The following is a 19,076-nucleotide window of genomic DNA, read 5'->3' as shown; positions in this document are numbered from 1 at the left end:
GCACATGCACCCGCCACAATTCGATCAACCCACCATCTTTATTGTCTTTAACTTTGACTGAAAGAAAGGCTAGATTTGTAAAAAAATTAAATCTATTTGCAACTTGATTAGATGTTATGTTGGATGGAATTTGAACATTAGGCTATGTATAAAGTTTCAGAAAATTATTTGATAGGTTAAAATGGGAACATATGTGCAAAATAGAAGTAGGACAATTTAGAATGTGGACTTTTATATTTACTAGTGCACCATTTACTAATGGACACATTAAGTCATTTATGGCAAATGGAATTCCATAGGCCTGTATAGCCTATGGGGTCGTAGCTTTCAGCAGATTATTTATTATAAGGCAGTACTTGCTAAAAGCTGACTTGCAGTACACCGCACAAAGACCTACAAGTAAACAAAAACAAGTCCGCATAGAGCTGAAGTATTGTTGGTGATCTAGGAGTTGAAGCATGTTGAATTGAGGGCGGAGGAAGCATCGGAGGGTCATGCATTAAACAACATGATTATCTGTTGGAAAATCATGTCCGGTCGATGTGGAAATATTTCCACTTTTTAAATATTTTATTTTATCAACACAGTAACCTACTTATTATTCTACAAGTTCAGTGCTTAGTGAAGGTATCACCTCTGTCATGCCTTGACGTTCGGAGAAGAGGCTATAAAATAACATTTTAGAATTGTTTGTGAAGAGCAATGTATATATAGCAACCTGAAAATGATCCCTTTCCCTTTTACAGTAGTCGTTTTATAAAGTGATCCTAAAACGGGTTTTTCTTCTTCTTTATGTGCACATGTTGATAAGTTTACAATCTTCCCTGGCAGTGGCGCGGAGTTGATGTATTATTGGTCCATAACCCGTAATATGCCCCCAGTTTCCCCCTTCAGAAAGACAGGCTAAAAGCCTGCAGACACATGTCACAACCTCTGTCGTTTGTGTCAATTTGAACAGGAGGTCGGAGAGTAAATGGACAACAGCAGTGCCACGCGTCTCTCAGGAAGAGTCCGGGCGGCGCAGGTACGGGGCGGTCAGAACTACCTGTGTTTGGGCCTTTATTTGGAGTAACCACCATTAAGAGGTCGCGAAACCGTGCAACGCATCAGGGTTCTTGACATCCGTGCTGGAAACCGCACGGCTTGGCCCCGCTTATCAGGCTGTCAATAAAACGAGACGGGATGCTGTGGCTAGACCAGGTGCTCCCGTCCCCTGCCCACACGGCCCCGCTCTCCAGAAGCCGATCAGGCGTGAACGCAAATCTGTCCAGCCGGTCTTCCCTCTACCACCGTCACCCCACTTCCTAATGCATACAGTACAACAGCACACACAGACTGCCACACCAGCCCCCCCCCTCTCTCTCTCTCTCTCCCTCTCTCTTTCTCTCTCTCTCTCCCTCTCTCTCTGTCTCCCCCCCCCCTCTCTCTCTCTCTCTCTCTCTCCGTCTCTCTCTCTCTCTCTCTCTGTCTTTCTCTCTCTCTCTCTCCCTCTCTCTCTCCCTCCCCCCCCCCCCCTATCTCTCTCTCTCTATCTCTCTCTATCTCTCTCTATCTCTCTCTCTCTCTCTCTCTCTCTCTCTCTCTCTCGCATAGGAAAGGTTGAGACGGCCCAACATTTTTTTTATTGTGGATATTTTATTAATAATAAGCCTAATTTGATGTAAGAATTGTCTGCAAAAAAATATTTCAGGCAGCAAATACTTGTTGAAAGTATGTGTGTTGTTACAGTGTAAATACTGTAAAGTTATAGTACATTATTAACGTGGCAATAAAAGCGACAAAAACAATTCATCATAACAGTAGCAACAATAATAACCTAATTATTTCAATGTAGTATAGGCCTATTTACATTATTTTATATATAGGCCTAATATTTGTACTTTGATTGTGAATAGCGAAGAGACAGAAATGCAAGGAATTCGATGGAGAGTTTGGGTCCAATTGAAACACGAGCTATCCAGGGAATGACAATCTCTTGTTCGCTCAGACTGATAAAATGTAAAACAAATCCCGTAATGTTCAGCCTCCCCTCTCCAGCCATGCAGAACATTATGCTGCTAAATACGCGTCACGAGCCGCCTGTTTACTGCCGCCTTTGCACACAGAGATAAAGGTCCTAACGAAAAGCGGAGAGATACAGGGAGAAAGTTGAAGACTTCTGAATGGAGGAGGATTTTCACGTCTTGGTTTGGATTGATTGCAATGGCAGCAAGGTACGTCTGAACACCAACGAGATGGCGTGGAGCGTTCACATTTGTTGTGTGTGTTCTCTATTGTGACGTTATAGTATTGAAGTTATTTGTATGGTTTATTATTTTTATTGAATAGATAGCTAAACGAACATCAACAAACAAGACAGTAAAATGAGATAAACGGCGCGTCATGAGAGAGCTCAACTCATGCTGCTGAAGGGAACGGAAAGCTACATGTTATTAATTGTGACATCCAATACATGCTTTAAGTTCAACGACGTTTTCAGAACTCGGAATGAATAAGAGATCAATTAGGTCATCTACAGCCTGTCACATCACGTCTTCCACCTCAGTTAGGCGACACCATTAGGCCACACCATTACGACTTAATATGCCCAAAATGCAATCCGTATGAATGTATTCGAATTGTGCATGTATAAGCCTACATAGGCCTATTAAGAGAACTGTTCACACGAATTACTTAATTAATGTGCCCCATATGTGTAATCAATCCCCTGTTCCCCTCTCCTCTCTGTTCCCCCTCTCTCCCTCTCCACTGCTCCTCTCTATTCCCTGTCTCTCCCTCTCCACTGCTCCTCTCTATCCCCCCTCTCCCTCTCCACTGCTCCTCTCTATTCCCCCTCTCTCCCTCTCCACTGCTCCTCTCTATTCCCCCGCTCTCCCTCTCCACTGCTCAGCCCCTGCTCTGCTCCTCTCTATCCCCCCTCTCTTCCTCTCCACTGCTCCTCTCTATTCCCCACTGCTCCTCTCTGTTCCCCCTCTCTTCCTCTCCACTGCTCCTCTCTATTCCCCACTGCTCCTCTCTATTCCCCACTGCTCCTCTCTATTCCCCCTCTCTCCATCTCCACTGCTCCTGTCTATTCCCCCTCTCTCCCTCTCCACTGCTCCTCTCTATTCTCCACTGCTCCTCTCTATTCCCCCTCTCTCCCTCTCCACTGCTCCTCTCTGTTCTCCACTGCTCCTCTCTATTCCCCCTCTCTCCCTCCACTGCCCCTCTCTGTTCTCCACTGCTCCTCTCTATTCCCCCTCTCTCCCTCTCCACTGCTCCTCTCTGTTCTCCACTGCTCCTCTCTATTCCCCCTCTCTCCCTCTCCACTGCTCCTCTCTGTTCTCCACTGCTCCTCTCTATTCCCCCTCTCTCCCTCCACTGCTCCTCTCTGTTCTCCACTGCTCCTCTCTATCCCCCTCTCTTCCTCTCCACTGCTCCTCTCTATTCCCCACTGCTCCTCTCTGTTCCCCCTCTCTCCCTCTCCACTGCTCCTCTCTATTCCCCCTCTCTCCCTCTCCACTGCTCCTCTCTATTCCACCTCTCTCCCTCTCCACTGCTCCTCACTGTCCCTCCTTTTCTGCTTCTCTCTCTCTCTCTCTCTCTCTCTCTCTCTCTCTCTCTCTCTCTCCTCACTCTCTATCTCCCCATCTCTCTTTCCTTCTCTCTTGCTCTCTCTCCCCCTCTCTCTATTTCGCTCCCCTCCCTCTCTCTCTATCCCCCTCCCTCTCTCTCCATCTCTCCCCTATCTCTCTATCTCTCTCTCCCCCTCTCTCTATCTCGCTCCCCCTCTCTCCCTATCCCTCTCTCTCTGTCTCTCCCCTCCCTCTCTCTCTCTCCCCTCCCTCTCTCTCCCTATCCCTCTCTCTCCATCTCTCCCCTCCCTCTCTCTCTCTCCCCCTCTCTCTATCTCGCTCCCCCCTCTCTCCCTATCCCTCTATCTCTCTCTGTCTCTCCCTATCCCTCTCTCTCTATCTCTCCCCTCCCTCTCTCTTTATCCTGTGTGAAACGTTTTAATAAGCCTCCGTCTCTGTGTGGAGGGAGGGTTTGATTTGTTTTCTCCCAGCTCCCTGGCCCTGGATCGAGCCATTATCCGAATTCCCCCGGGGTGATTGGATGCATTTTGTCCGGAGTAGACAGCCACGTCCTGGATGTTAGGAATTCACTTTGGCTCAACGTGACAAGGCTGACTTCGATCTACAATTGCATCTGAAAGCGCAGCTAGCTGAAAAATCCTCCGCCATTAAGCGCTGCTCTTCCCTATATAACAAGAGCCACCATTTGCACACAAATGCTCACACCTCACATCTCTGCTATATACAAATGAAAGGCCCACGTCTGTACAGTGGACGCTGTAATTGTGGTGGCGCTATCGGTCAGTCAGTCTAGCCTTTCACAGAGTCGAGAGGGAAAGTACTAACGAGGGGATTTGCTCTAAATCTCTGACCCTTGAAATTAGATTAAAGATTGACAGTGGCTTGAATTTTTTTTTTTTAAACTCGAGATTGACACCTGCCAAGCAGGCTCTCCCGTGATTGATTCTGATGCCTGATGCTGGCAACAATAATGCTGTGTCTCGTGAGGGGCTGAGCAGGCGCACTTCTCACTCACTAGCCAGGAGTGGCTGAAGTCAGTGTCCGTGTCGCACTGTGAGCTGACAGGGGAAAATGGGAGCTAACAAGGTTGTCAGATGTCCTGACAAGACAAATGAGAGCTCGTCACACCCTGCGCTTTAATAACGTTTAATGGAACCGTATTGCACCGTTCAAAATACAAACGTGTTGGGGCGCCTGAACCCCACAACGCAGCAGTTAATTACGCACGGCAAAATACTGTATGTATATTACACGTCTGTTAATAAAATTATGTTGGCCTGGATTCAGCGCCACGAAGGAGGCCCTTATCCAACATACATATGTTTAAATCATTTACCTATACGTTCCAGACCCAATGTTCACCTGGTGTTATTTAAGAGACTTTCAGTTATTTCAATAGATATTCATCCAAGGCCTTGTCATAAAACAACAACCTGCAGTGGGTGATCCAAGGACCAACATCAGGGTTTCTCACAGAGCAGCTGAGGATGCAGACATTGATGTTGTATATAGACAGTATATAGACATATAGACTTTTCTAGACGAATAGAGAGGAAGGAGCGAGACTGACGGGGCTCCACCTCTCTTCATGCGTTAAATGGCCCATCCATACTGCTTATTCTCTCACGGAATGCTTAGAGCTCCTTCCTGTCACATGTCTGGTGGAGATGTATTGGCTGTCGTATCATCTGAGGACGTGGCATCTACCCCTCTGTATCTCCCTGCAGTGTGAACGGTCCCCAACCTCACCTAAATGCCCTAGTTTCCCCATATTCATAGTTTGAGCACAAGACTGAATGGAACATGAAAGGTATGAACACATATTCTTCAAATTTGAAGCTTTTGATAATTTCGTAGAAAACGTTCAATATCGACGTATTTATCAGACTTCTCCTTGCCACCTCCCCTTGGACGTTGCATTGTATAACAGAAATTCCCGCTGTATACACTGACGTAGACACAGAAGCACACGCATGGACACATGTATCCTCAAATACACACCCATGCATACCCCGACAATTAGACAGCAAACACAGTTAGACCTACTTGTAAACTGGTGTGTGTCGGAGTGGGAGGATGGCAATTACGGCAGATTTAGTTGAACTCTAATCTAGCGCAGTATCTTGATTTACTGTGGCTCAGTTCTGCTCTGGAGGAGCGGGCGAATCGAGGGGGTAGGGGGTACAAATAGACATGCTTTCAGTAATGAAATCACCTGCCCTTCGGTTCCTCTCACAGCCAGCACCTCCCTGTCTGCCTGTGTCACTGCAGGGCAAGCAGCAAACCACAGCACCTGGCGCACAGGAGAATTAGCCTGGATATGGATCCGACCGGACGCTTTGCAGGACGCAGTCAGAGGAAGGTAATTACACTTGTAGTGTGTTGGTACCTCAGGGACTAATAAGGCCAAGTTCACCCACAATGGTGTGTGTGCGTGCGTTCGTGCGTGTTTGTGTGCGTGTGTGCAGCAGGTAGCATAGCGGTTAAGAGCGTTGGGCCAGTAACCGAAAGGTCGCTGGTTCTAATCCAGAGCCAACTAGGTAAAAAATCTGTCCATATGCCCTTGAACAAGGAATTTAACCATAATTACTCCTGTAAATCGCTCTAGATAAGTGTCTTCTAAATGATTCAAATGTAAAAAATATATATATATTTAAAAAATAAAGGTGTGTGTTGAGGGGGGAGGTGTTTGCATGTTTGTATGTTTTATGTATACAGATGTAGATCTTCGTTTGATTACCTTGTTGCTTTAAGGTTTAAAAATGCTCCTGAAGATTGTAATTTCTAAATACGAAACGTGTTTAACCCCTTCAAATCCACATGATAATTCACCGTTCTGCTGTAGCAAACAGGCTCAAATTAAGTTACTACATCTGTATGGCGCCAGGGCCTCTCTTGGAGACAGAGCAGGAGAGTGAAAGGGCAAGGAGGAGAGATAAAGAGAGAGAGAAAGAGAGAAAGAGAGAAAGAGAGAGAGAGAGAGAGAGAGAGCGCATAGGGACCATCAATAAACAATTCCTGAAACGTGGCAAAACAGAGCCGTCACAGAAATGTGCGCATTTTAAAAATGAAACGCGTGTATGGCTTAGGTCATTAAGCTTTGCGCTACGTAGTCTCCTGTAGTTCCGGGCGAACCGGAGACGGAACATAAAACACCGAAAGTGACAAACTCAACCCGGGTCTCGGTGATATTTCTAAATGGCAACAAACAACAGTCGCGCTGCTTGTGAATCCAGACAGATAACTGGGCTATGTAAAACAAAGCACACTAAATCAGGCAATAACGACGACAAACCGTCTGGAAAATGGACTCAGAGAGGCAAGAACGCATTTCTTCCTCCCTCTCTCAGTCTGCATGACACATTTTATCCTGGAGTAAATATTCCGAGGATAATTGAACTGATTTTGATTTGTAAATTCCTCATTTCTGAATATGAAAGTGCGACGAGGAGAGCAGAAATAGTTCTGCCCGTGCGCCATCCTATAATGACTTTGACCATTGGCAAGATACTATGCATAATGTGTGGGATTTTAACTAGCTAATATGCTATTTTCTAGAATAGACTGTAACACCATGCATTATTGATGTGGCTTTTTCACAAATCACAAATGTGCGGTGAGACTTATAGGATGGATACTGGAGAGCTGGGCCTGTCGAAGTTCATTGCATGAAAACACCATATATATATTATTCTATAGAATAAATGGGCCTATGTATCAATCTCATAACCTTTCAATATTTCATATGAATTTCATTATTTTAAATAACTTCGATGTAAAAAAAAAAAAAAATCGAATTATTAAAGAACTCGTTGAGAAATGAGGGAAGAAAGCTACAGCATTTCAAGACATTTTACAGGTTCTTCCCCCAATGCGGTGAGTTGTATGCTTGTGTAAATGAGTTCCTCTTTCTTCTACTTAATGGAAAAAACACTTGACCTATTTCAGGTCAGCTGTTCATTATCGATTTTATGCAACTTTCGTATTGTTGTATTAGTACAGCTTTATGCATAGGCCTATGTTTGCCCCCAGCAAAGCAACAACGTTTATTTGACGACCTGTACATACAATCCTTTATACTCCTTTCAAATTTATAAGAAGCTATAAGAATCAGAAATGAGTGCTAATCAGACGCGTAATTACAAGCAACTTTCAGTGCGCTGCTTTGACATCAACCGGTGGGGTGCATGAGCAGCATAGGAAAGCCAAGGAAGCGGCAGATAAAGTCCTCCAAAATGTTTATTGTTGTTTGAAACCCATCTGGTAATAGGCTTGTCTTAGATCGGTCTCCTTAATCAGGGTTTTAATTAAAGGTGGTTCAAGGCCACGGAGAACATGAAGAGCCGTAATTAATACTAGCCGACACCGGACCCCAGAACAGAGAAAATCCCATGGAAATCATGTACAGAAGTTTGTGTGTAGGCTGGGCTATAGAGGTTAATCCCGTCTTGAGAATAGGAGCACATTTCCCATTCGGTGCGGGGAGTCGCGGCGGTCGGGAATTCAGTTCCCTGTCTTGCATGTTTTCATATTTCTTTGACATCTATTGATTTGAGGACAGCTGTACGGCTTTGTCGCAGGAGAGAGCCCCGGTCACAATGCATTAGCGTGATGCGTGAGCACAAGCCCAACATCTGAGGAGCCAAACAGGCTCAGGGAACGCCTGACAAGCGGCACTTACAACATGATCATTAGGGAACAACCCACACGTTTTATTAGGCGTAATGAATGACTCATCTTAATCAATGTAAATCTGTTGGAAACACGAGGTTGTGTTACTTTATAACTTACTAAAAGCGTTAGGCTAGTTCCTGTTAATAAATGCTATCTCTTTTTGACCGAATGAGATAGGTCTATCATAAAATATGAATGTACATTTAAAAACTCAGGTATTCGTTAATACATTAAAATCTCTCTTAATGCAAGTAGTCTGTAATACAATTGCATGAATCACAGTACATACTTGTATAACCTTTATAATGTTATAATTTGCCAGCCAATTCAATCAACCGACCAGTTGTCGGCCTATATCTTGCTAAAATGAATTTTAATGCAAATTATTTTAATGCAAATATATTGGGTCATTTAAATCCTCTCTCTCTCACACACACACACACACACACACACACACACACACACACACACACACACACACACACACACACACACACACACACACACACACACACACACACACACACACACACACAGTGAGTAATTTTCCGAAACACAGATTTTATGGGCTCAAACCATGGAGCGTTCTCTGTGTGTGTAATTGGCCACGTGCTCGGATGCCCTGAGTTCAGCCTTGGCATCAGTTTAGTATCGTGGAGGGAAACAAATATTCCAAATCATTTAAATTAAAGAAGGAATTGGGTTGATTAAGGGTACTGGGTCTCGTTTCTGCTCCAACGGTGATGACTAAAAACCTGCATTTTCATTTAAACAAAAACGAAATATTTCTGAACCAGGTCTACTTCACCAGGTTACAACTATATAGCACAGTGCTGCTGATGATGACCAACAGTCTTATTCATAATCATCATCATCATCTTCATCACCATTATTATCATCATCATCATCATCATCATCATCATCATCATCATCACCATCTTCATCACCATTATTATCATCATCATCATCACCATCTTCATCACCAGTATTATCATCATCATCATCATCATCATCATCATCATCATCATCATCACCATCTTCATCACCATTATTATCATCATCATCATCACCATTATCATCATCACCATCTTCATCATCATCTTCATCACCATCTTCATCACCGTCTTCATCATCACCATTATCAACATCTTCATCATCACCAATATCATTATCACCATTATCAACATGTTCATCATCACCATTATCAACATCATCACCATCTTCATCAGCACCATTATCAACATCATACACATTTAATTTATGCGAATCACATGGGATTTTGTTTGGGCTGGGGATTTACCAATCCCCCTAATAATACCGGAGAATGGTGTTGAAAATGTTTACATCGTAGGCTGGCCCCATCTCAGATTGTTCTGGTCAGAGGAACAGATGGACCAATCCCCCGCAATCCCCCGCAATCCCCCGCACATTGTCCTCCTGTCTGCCCACTCCGACTCCTAGTAAAGTACTGCTTTCAGTGGCATTTCAGCTTATCCAACCCCGACGCCCCGTTGTTGCGTTTTTTAACAAATCACCTCCTCACTCTTCCCCTTCACAATGAATCAAGATTTACAAAATGGGAGATCTCCTCCCTTGGCAGGGAAAAGTCCATTCCGGGCTTTGAGGCGGTGATTTACACGCAGGCTATCCCTCGCCTTTCCCCACCCCTTGACGGCTGCTCCGGGGCATCCACTGAGACCACCACTCCGGGGGCGAGGCCGGGGCTCCATGGAATCCGCGGCTGTAATTTGTTACTCGGCTGCAGACTATGGAGAGTCACGCCACGCTGGAGATGTTGCAGAGCGCTTCCCAAAAGCCATAGAAGTTGGACACACACACACACACACACACACACACACACACACACACACACACACACACACACACACACACACACACACACACACACACACACACACACACACACACACACACACACAGTGACCCAACAACAATGATATGAATCCCCCCGGCCTCAGACTAACTTTTGGCCTAGTTTGTTCCTGCTGAGAGTTCCATGTCCTCCTCCCCCGGGAGACCTTTCCCTCCCTCTATACATGTGTAAAGGAGACAAATAAAAATGGCTGAAGAAAAGGTGCAGAGCTAGTAAATCTTAAACAGACAATTGCCACCACTCGTGATTCCTTAATGCAGCTCAAATATGCGAGTTTACCAATGTGGTCTGCAGTCAACGCTGTTGGAAGATACATAGCTTTATGTGTATCTACTCCCACTACTGTTGAGTAAACTGCACAGTTAAACCACATCTTGCCATCCCACCAGTGCAGCTATAAGGTAGGCAGGCCTACGACGTGCTGAAAGCAGTGTTAACTCTCTCACAATCTGATCAATTATAGTGGCACTGATCCCAGTTATAATCTCCACCCGGCACAGCCAGAAGAGGACTGGCCACCCCTCATAGCCTGGTTCCTCTCTAGGTTTCTTCCTAGGTTCTAGCCTTTCTAGGGAGTTTTTCCTAGCCACCGTGCTTCTACACCTGCATTGCTTGCTGTTTGGGGTTTTAGGCTGGGTTTCTGTACAGCACTATGAGATATCAGCTGATGTACGAAGGGCTATATAAATACATTTGATTTGATTTGAGGACAGTAATATAACTTAATAACGTGGAGTCTTTTTCTCCAGAGGTGTCTTTAAGTATAGTAAAAGTAAAATTAGTTGTAACTTTACGCATGCCTTCTATGAAAAAGTGCAGGCAAGAAAAGAGAGTAAATATTGTCATTTGAGAACTCACTAACTGTTAGATTCTTAATAATTGAATATGATCATTGTTTATTGGAGATGATATGCAGTCGGCCTGGGAAGGCAGACTCGTTGGACACTGCACCTTGCAGAAGAAACTCAGCCCTGTGATTTCACCTTCCCCTTAGTTCTGCTTGTGGAGCGTGGCTGCCCCCTAGCGCTGAAATAGAGTCATAAGCGTTCTCACCTTCAACGAATGTTTCTGCACAAATAACAAAAACTCAGTGCTTCATGGTGACACTGGTAGCCAGTGATGTTTTTCTTAATTACAGTGTTGTGTACCTGTTAGTTATCATATAGGACAACAGCAAAAGTAGGCCTATCATTCGAAGGTTTTTGTCCACCTCAGCGTTCCGTGGATCCTTGTGGAATGTGACGTGGTGCTGAACGGACAGCTCCAAACCGGTGTCGCGACGAAATATATCGTTTTTTAGAGCTCACAAAACGAAGGATTTATTTGATTTCTTCAATTTTATGAGTAGCCTATTTTCCGCGCTGATGAAGAACCTAAAACATAGATATGATCATTAACTTAGTAGAGTCTCACATGGGCGCCAGACAATTTGGCTTTTCAAAGAAACAGCAAGGCTTCAGTGAGAAAAAAATAATAAAAATCATTCAACAGTCGAACAACCAAAAGGAGCAAAAGTAGGATCCTGTAAATTACACTAATGCTAAAAGAAAGAGTATTATTTTCCCATTTGGTCTGGGAGAAGGAAATGTCAGAGCCATTGGAGAGGTTCATCTGTATTTTCTCCCCTAATGAGCACATCTGAGAGGTGGACACGGAAGACCGGACAGGCGCAGATACAGATACCCGGGACATATTAAAACACCGTTCATTGATTTACCCTCCTATGCTTTTGAGTTTATTTTTAGGTGTGGGCCTAATGGACTTTGTAATGACTAACTTCATTAAGTTTCGTATCAGATATCGACCTATTCATGCATGGCTGTGGATTTCTCATGCAAAATGGAATTAGTTACCAGTACTGAACTTTTGAATGTAAATTGCTGTCTTCATTATGGAGAAAATGTTACAGCTGCTAATAAACCATTATAATATACAATAATAGAATAACTTCCCATTGCCACCAATTACCTACAATCTAAAAAAGTTATTTTTCTATACAAAGTAGGGCCTTTGTGATTTCAAGGTAGTCTCTCTCTCTCTCTCTCTCTCTCTCTCTCTCTCTCTCTCTCTCTCTCTCTCTCTCTCTCTCTCTCTCTCTCTCTCTCTCTCTCTCTCTCTCTCTCTCTCTCTCTCTCTCTCTCTCTCTATCTCTCTCTCTCTCTCTCTCTCTCTCTCTCTCTCTCTCCATCTCTCTCTGGGGAGGCTGGCATTTACTTGATGATTTCTGCCTTTAAGTGCATGCTTAAAGTGCAGTGTTTTTATCTACACCTAAAATAGCTGCGGACTGGGACAATTTAACAGGCAATTTAACTGACTGTGTGTTAGTCAGGCTGTCTGCCTCCCATACTCTGCCAAAGAGACATGGCATGATGGATGTGGGCAGTTTAAGAATGGTGAACACACACACACACACACACACACACACACACACACACACACACACACACACACACACACACACACACACACACACACACACACACACACACATGCGTTTGACATTTGTCAACAGCGGGGATGCTAACTTCAAGGCTTTGACTAATTGAGCAATAATTGAGATGTCTCTGGTCCTTGCTACTGTTGCCACACTTGTCATTGTTGTTTTGTCTGTCTGTTGAAGACAGCTGAGTGGAAAAAGACAGTCATCTAGACACAACATTGCAAAGACAGATTCTATGAAGTATTTGAAGTTGATCAAAGTGCAGAAGAGGATAAAACATTTGTCATCGATGGCCATGTGGTCTGTTGCATGGTCCAGTGTGTGTGTGTGGTAGTGTGTGTGGTGGGTTTGTGTGTGGTAGTGTGTGTGTTTATCAGAGACAGATGGGAGAGGTATGGTGCTGCCTGGCACGGATAAGAACAGGTACAGCTGTTTGTGCACACACACACACACACACACACACACACACACACACACACACACACACACACACACACACACACACACACACACACACACACACACACTCACACTCACACTCACACTCACACACACACACGACTACACAGACACCCTGCCATATTTCCCAATACAAACACATATGGAGCCATCAGAGGCCAACACACTTTCATTAGAGTAACATCTTGTGCTGGAGGTTGGCACAGCTCTGGGCTGGAGTCGGGTGGTCCAGACCCGTCAGTAGGAGGAAGCAGAGGCGTTTGTCATCCCCCTCTCAGGGCTCTGTCCTCCTGGAAGAGAGAGAGAGGGGACAGAGGGCTGGGTGGCAGAGCATCTGGCTCTAGGATCTCCAGCTGCAAGGAGAGAGAGGGAGAGGAGTGTCTCTGCAGCCCAGGGGAGGGACTCCAACTCCTGCAGCCAAATCCACATCCACCACCCTGAATGGAGAGGAGATGGAGGACTGTGTGAGGATGAGGAACTTGTTTACACATACAGTATATAGATGATTTTGGCTAATGATCAGTGTTACACACGAGCTCTGAAGAGGGTTCAGGGCCATGTATCATGGATAGGGAAGATTACATTACACAATGAACATGATCATGTCCTTGTGTTTCCGTGGGCATTTTAGGGAAGTGTTCACCCCTAAAAAAACAACCCCACAGCAGAGAGGGAAAAACCAACCTCACAGCAGAGAGGGAAAAACCAACCCCACAGCAGAGAGGGAAAAACCAACCCCACAGCAGAGAGGGAAAAACCAACCTCACAGCAGAGAGGGAAAAACCAACCCCACAGCAGAGAGGGAAAAACCAACCCCACAGCAGAGAGGGAAAAACCAACCTCACAGCAGAGAGGGAAAAACCAACCCCACAGAGGGAAAAACCAACCCCACAGCAGAGAGGGAAAAACCAACCCCACAGCAGAGAGGGAAAAACCAACCTCACAGCAGAGAGGGAAAAACCAACCCCACAGCAGAGAGGGAAAAACCAACCTCACAGCAGAGAGGGAAAAACCAACACCACAGCAGAGAGGGAAAAACCAACTACACAGCAGAGAGGGAAAAACCAACCCCACAGCAGAGAGGGAAAAACCAACCCCACAGCAGAGAGAGAAAAACCAACCTCACAGCAGAGAGGGAAAAACCAACCCCACAGCAGAGAGGGAAGAACCAACCCCACAGCAGAGAGGGAAGAACCAACCCCACAGCAGAGAGGAAAACCATGTGTGTTATTGATTGGGTGTATGTACAGGAATGTACAAACATTTGGGCAACAGAGTGTCTTTGTGTGTGTGTGTGTGTGTGTGTGTGTGTGTGTGTGTGTGTGTGTGTGTGCACGTCAGTGGCGGTGCTTGCGTGTGTGGGCTCAGTACACAGACCCCAGAAAATGGCGTGAGGTGTGAGGGACGTCTAGTAATGCCGAGTGACTGGAACAACGGACCAGAGGATAATGTCACCCACACCATGACCCACAAATCAGTGCAGCCACGAGGGACACAACTGCACAGCCACAGCCAGGGCCCCTGAGATAGCATTTAGCACATCTAGCATACATGCCACAGCCAGAGCCCCTGGTTAGCATTTAGCACCAGGCAACTTTTCCTTTGCGGTCATTTAATCATTTTAGGTCCGATCCATGGATGATTCAGAGCATGGAGAGGGCATTTAATATTAGCAATTAAATGCATACTTAAGGGTTTGTTCTTGGGCCATAGCTGGGCTGATTTATGATTGACTGTATAGAAGAGGGGATGGCGAGATAGAGGGTGGATGGAGAGATAGAGGAGGGGATGGAGGGATAGAGGAGGGGGTGGAGGGATAGAGGAGGGGATGGAGAGATAGAGGAGGGGGTGGAGGGATAGAGGGGGGATGGAGGGATAGAGGAGGGGGTGGAGGGATAGAGAAGGGTGGAGCGATAGAGGAGGGTGTGGAGGGATAGAGAGGGGGGGTGGAGAGATAGAGGAGGGGGTGGAGGGATAGAGGAGTGGGTGGAGGGATAGAGGGGGGGTGGAGAGATAGGGGGGTGGAGGGATAGAGGAGGGGGATGGAGAGATAGAGGAGGGGGTGGAGGGATAGAGGGGGGGATGGAGAGATAGAGGAGGGGGTGGAGGGATAGAGGAGGGGATGGAGAGATAGAGGAGGGATGGAGAGATAGAAGAGGGGATGGAGGGATAGAGGAGGGGATGGAGGGATAGAGGGGGAGATGGAGAAATAGAGGAAGAGATATAGGGATATAGGGATAGAGGGGGAGAGGGGGGATGGAGGTATAGAGGAGGGGATGGAGGGATAGAAGGGGAGAGGGGAGATGGAGGGATAGAGGAGGGGATGGAGGGATAGAGGAGGGGATGGAGAGATGGAGGAGGGGATGGAGGGATAGAGGAGGGGATGGAGAGAGAGGAGGGGATGGAGGGATAGAAGGGGAGAGGGGGGATGGAGGTATAGAGGAGGGGATGGAGGGATAGAAGGGGAGAGGGGGATGGAGGGATAGAGGAGGGGATGGAGGGATAGAGGAGGGGATGGAAGGGATTGAGGAGACGATGGAGAGATAGAGGAGCGGATGGAGAGATAGAGGAGCGGATGGAGAGATAGAGGGGGCTGGAGAGATAGAGGAGCGGATGGAGAGATAGAGGAGCGGATGGAGAGATAGAGGAGGGGGTAGAGGGATAGAGGAGGGGATGGAGGGATAGAGGAGGGGATGGAGAGATAGAGGAGTGGATGGAGAGATAGAGGAGGGGGTAGAGGGATAGAGGAGGGGGTGGAGAGATAGAGGAGGGGGTGGAGAGATAGAGGAGGGGATGGAGAGATAGAGGAGGGGATGGAGAGATAGATGAGGGGGTGGAGAGATAGAGGAGGGGATGGAGAGATAGAGGAGGGGATGGAGAGATGGAGGGGGGATAGAGGGGAGGGATAGACAAATTAAAGTGTGAGCCTTAATAGTGTTACACACACTGCACACAATCGCGCATGCACTTACACACACGCACACACACACACACACACACACGCACGCACGCACGCACGCACGCACGCACGCACGCACGCACACACACACACACACACACACACACACACACACACACACACACACACACACACACACACACACACACACACACACACACACACACACACACACACACACACACACACACACACACACACATAAGGGTTACACATCATCTCTTCCCTCGTTGTGAAGTGTGACCTTTACTGAGGGAGGTGCCATAGGGCTGCAGTCACAGACCCTCTTCTAATCTGAGATAATAACTCCTCCAAGACTCAGTAGCCCCAATCTGCCATTAGCCCTCTGGGATTGTGGTCTGAGATTGAGATAAGTCCTGGAGGGTGGAGGATGGACAAGGGGTTTAGGGGTGGATGACATCAGCATCCCCTAACAGGATGTTTTTAGAGGGTATCAGAAGGGGTTTGGGTGGGAGAGATGCTGCCCTCCTCCATTCAGGGCCTGCTAGTATATTATGTTCTGTTTGGTGTGTCTTTTACCACTCTGTTGTCTCACCTTGTTGTTGCTGCTGCAGTGATTCATCAGTCATGTTTAGTAACTCTTCTTTTTGCAAAAGTGTCACAGACTGACACTTATCAGTTGATACTGGGCTGCACATTGTGACTGTGAGTGTTTTCCACTATGCACAAATTGAGGTTTTCTGTTCGACAGACCATGCAGGATATTCAAAACATGTGTGGACATGCAGCCGTTGACATAAAAACATACCCTTTTGAATCTGTGTCCCATTCCCCCTTACACACACACACACACACACACACACACACACACACACACACACACACACACACACACACACACACACACCAACCCCACAGCAGAGAGGGAAAAACCAACCCCACAGCAGAGAGGGAAGAACCAACCCCACAGCAGAGAGGGAAGAACCAACCCCACAGCAGAGAGGAAAACCATGTGTGTTATTGATTGGGTGTATGTACAGGAATGTACAAACATTTGGGCAACAGAGTGTCTTTGTGTGTGTGTGTGTGTGGGCTCAGTACACAGACCCCAGAAAATGGCAGAGGTGTGAGGGACGTCTAGTAATGCCGAGTGACTGGAACAACGGACCAGAGGATAATGTCACCCACACCATGACCCACAAATCAGTGCAGCCACGAGGGACACAACTGCACAGCCACAGCCAGGGCCCCTGAGATAGCATTTAGCATCTAGCATACTAGCCCCTGGTTAGCATTTAGCACCAGGCAACTTTTCCTTTGCGGTCATTTAATCATTTTAGGTCCGATCCATGGACGATTCAGAGCATGGAGAGGGCATTTAATATTAGCAATTAAATGCATACTTAAGGGTTTGTTCTTGGGCCATAGCTGGGCTGATTTATGATTGACTGTATAGAAGAGGGGATGGCGAGATAGAGGGTGGATGGAGAGATAGAGGAGGGGATGGAGGGATAGAGGAGGGGGTGGAGGGATAGAGGAGGGGGTGGAGGGATAGAGGAGGGGATGGAGAGATAGAGGAGGGGGTGGAGGGATAGAGGGGGGATGGAGGGATAGAGGAGGGGGTGGAGGGATAGAGGAGGGGATGGAGAGATAGAGGAGGGGGTGGAGGGATAGAGGGGGGGATGGAGAGATAGAGGAGGGGGTGGAGGGATAGAGGGGGGATGGAGGGATAGAGGAGGGGGTGGAGGGATAGAGAAGGGTGGAGCGATAGAGGAGGGTGTGGAGGGATAGAGGGGGGGATGGAGAGATAGAGGAGGGGGTGGAGGGATAGAGGAGTGGGTGGAGGGATAGAGGGGGGGTGGAGAGATAGGGGGGGTGGAGGGATAGAGGAGGGGGATGGAGAGATAGAGGAGGGGGTGGAGGGATAGAGGGGGGGATGGAGAGATAGAGGAGGGGGTGGAGGGATAGAGGAGGGGATGGAGAGATAGAGGAGGGATGGAGAGATAGAAGAGGGGATGGAGGGATAGAGGAGGGGATGGAGGGATAGAGGGGGAGATGGAGAAATAGAGGAAGAGATATAGGGATATAGGGATAGAGGGGGAGAGGGGGGATGGAGGTATAGAGGAGGGGATGGAGGGATAGAAGGGGAGAGGGGAGATGGAGGGATAGAGGAGGGGATGGAGGGATAGAGGAGGGGATGGAGAGATGGAGGAGGGGATGGAGGGATAGAGGAGGGGATGGAGAGAGAGGAGGGGATGGAGGGATAGAAGGGGAGAGGGGGGATGGAGGTATAGAGGAGGGGATGGAGGGATAGAAGGGGAGAGGGGGATGGAGGGATAGAGGAGGGGATGGAGGGATAGAGGAGGGGATGGAAGGGATTGAGGAGACGATGGAGAGATAGAGGAGCGGATGGAGAGATAGAGGAGCGGATGGAGAGATAGAGGGGGCTGGAGAGATAGAGGAGCGGATGGAGAGATAGAGGAGCGGATGGAGAGATAGAGGAGGGGATAGAGGGATAGAGGAGGGGATGGAGGGATAGAGGAGGGGATGAAGAGATAGAGGAGCGGATGGAGAGATAGAGGAGGGGGTAGAGGGATAGAGGAGGGGGTGGAGAGATAGAGGAGGGGATGGAGAGATAGAGGAGGGGATGGAGAGATAGAGGAGGGGATGGAGAGATAGAGGAGGGGGTGGAGGGATAGAGGAGGGGGTAGAGGGATAGAGGAGGGGGTGGAGAGATAGAGGAGGGGATGGAGAGATAGAGGAGGGGATGGAGAGATAGAGGAGGGGATGGAGAGATAGAGGAGGGGATGGAGAGATAGAGGAGGGGATGGAGAGATGGAGGGGGGATAGAGGGGAGGGATAGACAAATTAAAGTGTGAGCCTTAAGAGTGTTACACACGCTGCACACAATCGCGCATGCACTTACACACACGCACACACACACGCACGCACGCACGCACGCACGCACGCACGCACGCACACACACACACACACACACACACACACACACACACACACACACACACACACACACACACACACACATAAGGGTTACACATCATCTCTTCCCTCGTTGTGAAGTGCGACCTTTGCTGAGGGAGGTGCCATAGGGCT

Source organism: Oncorhynchus clarkii, chromosome 6 (genome assembly GCF_045791955.1).
Source record: "Oncorhynchus clarkii lewisi isolate Uvic-CL-2024 chromosome 6, UVic_Ocla_1.0, whole genome shotgun sequence".
NCBI classification, from domain to species: Eukaryota; Metazoa; Chordata; class Actinopteri; order Salmoniformes; family Salmonidae; genus Oncorhynchus; species Oncorhynchus clarkii.
Note: the sequence above shows the minus strand (reverse complement) of the source record.